The sequence below is a fragment of the Silene latifolia genome, chromosome 11, assembly GCF_048544455.1.
Source record: "Silene latifolia isolate original U9 population chromosome 11, ASM4854445v1, whole genome shotgun sequence".
NCBI lineage: Eukaryota > Viridiplantae > Streptophyta > Magnoliopsida > Caryophyllales > Caryophyllaceae > Silene > Silene latifolia.
The window spans coordinates 40,761,409-40,765,292 of NC_133536.1; positions in this window are offsets into that span (position 1 = coordinate 40,761,409).

Below are 3,884 nucleotides of genomic sequence, written 5' to 3' on the forward strand. Positions count from 1 at the left end.
GGTTTTGGTAAAAGTGATTTAGAACAATGACGGATATGTTTATATACCTTAATCGCGTAATTAACAAAACCCGAGAAAAACCCCCGTAAAACCGGACACTCGATCGAGTACCCAAGGTACTCGATCGAGTACCCCCCTACTCGATCGAGTGCCCCAAATACTCGATCGAGTGCCCAACAGTCGAAACTATTTATCTTCGCAACTTGCCCTTACTCGACAGAGTAAGGGCTACTCGATAGAGTACCCCCAAGACATATAAATACGGAGTATTACAGTCTTCCCTCCTTAAAAAGAACTTCGTCCCCGAAGTTCAACCCATACATAAAAACAAACATGCTAACTCGATCAAGACACAACAACTTAACTAAGAACTCGAAACAAAACTCCAACCCAAACATGAACTCGTAACACCAACTCCACTAACTATTCCTACCTCCACAACATGGCTCACGATATCGTATCAACTCCACATATATATATCTCTCACGACACCAACTCCATACATAACCAACTACCATCCTCTAATGCCGCTAGCTCCATAATATCATCCACTATCAAATCCAAAATCAAGACACTCATAGACATCAAACGGGATGTTACATTCTACCACCCTTAAAAGGAACTTCGTCCTCGAAGTTTACTCACACTCATAATCTCATCATCCAACTGTCAACACTATCGAAGTATTCTCGCATTCCTAACATCAAACTACTACAAGCACGTCCGTGACCTTTTAACACTATCAACCACAACATATACAAATCCATATCTTATGCTACACCAACACTCTACTTCCAAATATACTACCATATGCACACCCATCAAAATCTCTTTTATCACATCCTACTCCTCTTAAGATAAATGTTACGTCCTCGTAACTCACTAATACTAAATCCTAGATACATCTCATTACTCTCTTTACCACCACATGTGTAAGATAACCGTTTATAAACCAAACACTTACCATGCATATATCCAAGGCTCTCTTACTTAAACATTTCTCATAACTCAACTCATTTGGCATACCACCTAACCTATACCATAAAACTCGTAGCAAAATCACCATACTAACTCTCCATTATTTCTGCAAAACAACATACCTCTCTATGTAAGGCACTTATCTCCCAGAAGCATAACTCACGATCCACACTCGTTATGTACACGCACACTAGATCATCAAGTTCTTTCTTCCATTACCGCAAAACTCATACACAACTTAACATGACACTAATTCCCAATACCCTACACTCACTGTCTCAACAAAAGATTATGAACCACCTGCATCTTTCGGGTCATTACCACACATGTTCTACGACTCACTTGCCATTACCATGTCTCACCAAACCTTAACTAGAACAAGATCATAATTATTGTAACGACCTCTCACAACCGTGTTCCATTAACAGAATATCACTATACCATGACAACAACGAAGACATATACAACTCTATTCCACATCATACTCTACCCTCATTCTCAAACCGAAACTTGTAAGAAACATCAAAGAAACAAAACAACAATCTATCCGTCCAAATCGAAACTCATAAGAAACAACAACAAATAAAACAACGATTTATGTATAACTGGTATGTACTTTCGAAAACTCGTATCATAGTAATCTCGCCTACTCCACCACAACAGGTGACGACATCGCAACACCACCACCAACAGCCGCATCGCATGCGAAAATACCCGCATCACAACACTAAATATCGTGTCCGGATCACCACCCGAGGCACCACAACCACATCGATAGACATCACAACCGCATACGATTCCCATAAACTCGACCGAGCATAACTTCTCAGACAAGAAAAACTTACTCAAATCCACTTTATTAAATCACCACGCAACACATTATATGGATAAACAGATAAGCATCTCATGAACATCATCTCTACCATTTCACGGAATACACATGTGTTATTAATACACATAAAATTATAACTAGCCATGTCAAATTAATCAAATTATTACCTTTTTGGACATCATTCAATTAAATTACCGTGTCCAACATATATATATTACAGAACATTCATAAAACAACTTTATAATTATCACACCATACCACTTCTTGTGAGGTCAGAACCTCACACAAACATTTACACATATAACATAGACCCATAATCACATCCAACCAATCAATCCTGATCACGTAAGTTACCACTCACAAAGGTTACCTGTCGCCCGAGCTTAACTCATATGCCCCTCATAACAATGTCCCCCATTCGCACAACCATCACTTCCTGCCAAGTATAACCATACCATTACTATTCAGCTATTAGCATCCGCCTCATCTAACCACATCTTATACCCTCTCATAATTATACACAACAATCCGATCCCTACCAAAACAACCTCTTTTGAATTGCTACCTTTCTAATATACCATCACTCTTATCCATTAATCACAAACCATAACACCACCACTGTCCGGACATCAAACCTCTTTCACTCATCTCTAAACATCACGATTTCTTTCCTATCTTCGGTTAACATTCCAAATAACTTCATCAAATTCACCAACAAAATTACATCAACATCATTCCCAATACTATCTTACTCGTATTTTCATCTCACTCTCCACCAATTATCTATTATCGTGCAAATTTTCCACCAACTTCTTACTCCCTTAATTCCCCGAAACTCATGATTAATCATGTTGTCCTGAAACTCCTATATAACCATTAGCTAACATCCTCGTGATACTATCACACATTTCGATGATTCCTTACCTTTATATCACATAACTCCGGGGAACATTTTCCTCGCTTACTTTTATCCTTCTTTTCTCTTTACACTCAATAATACCAATTAATAGTTCAACTCCTTATTCCTTCTAGCTAACTCTTTAGAAATCCAGTTACCCCTTCGTTGCTCTAAAACTCAAATTCCATCATTTTCTACCGACATCATCCCACTCTTTCTTACCATGGATCTTCTCTTATTATGTTATCACTCACACTTGCCACTAATCTATCCATAGAATCAACGTTTAATATTCAAACAATTGCATCTCCCTTTTTACATCTCTAGAAATCATAATTCATTTAATACCGTTAATTACCCAAGGAAATCACACAGTAGTTTCGTCTCTCGATAACACAAATTTCCAAACTCAGTCACTACCTGCAAATCCACGTCGCGACATGTCCCATTAAGTTCGCTATATACCACTATTTCCAAACGACCTTTCATTACATATGTTCTTACTCAACACTATTTCTAGCCATCTCCCTCCATAATTTATTATACATCTCAGGTTGCTACTATCCACATCCTTTCTTTCAATCTTTTCATTCTCACGTTCCTTAAACTTACATCATGCCTTGCCCACATTTACTTACATTGTCATTACTCAACATACAATCATGTCACTCATCTCGTCTCACACAACATGCTCTATGCCTCAATTAAGTCTTACTAATCCCAACACATATAAATCATGTCCTCCCCACCGAACTCATACTCATCATAGGTGCCACTCTTTACACCACAAAATTGGGTAACTTACGCGTCAAGACCAACATACATGTAAAACAATGCATAAAGAAGCAAAATAACGCATTTGAATTAAACATAATATGCAACGAATTCAAAAGATAAGCATATGACCCAAAACAGGGGTCACTAGATCGAGTACAAGCCACTCGATCGAGTAAGGGACTTACTCGATCGAGTAGGTCAAGATCAGAAGCACGTAAAACAAATCACCAGGGCTACTCGATCGAGTAACTGAGGTACTCGATCGAGTGCCCCCTTACTCGATCGAGTACCAAGGATACTCGATCGAGTACCCTAATTCTCAGCACTGTCCAGTTTTCGTAAAACAGTCATAACTCACTCATTACTTGGTCAATTTGGGCGTGTGACCTATCGTTAGAA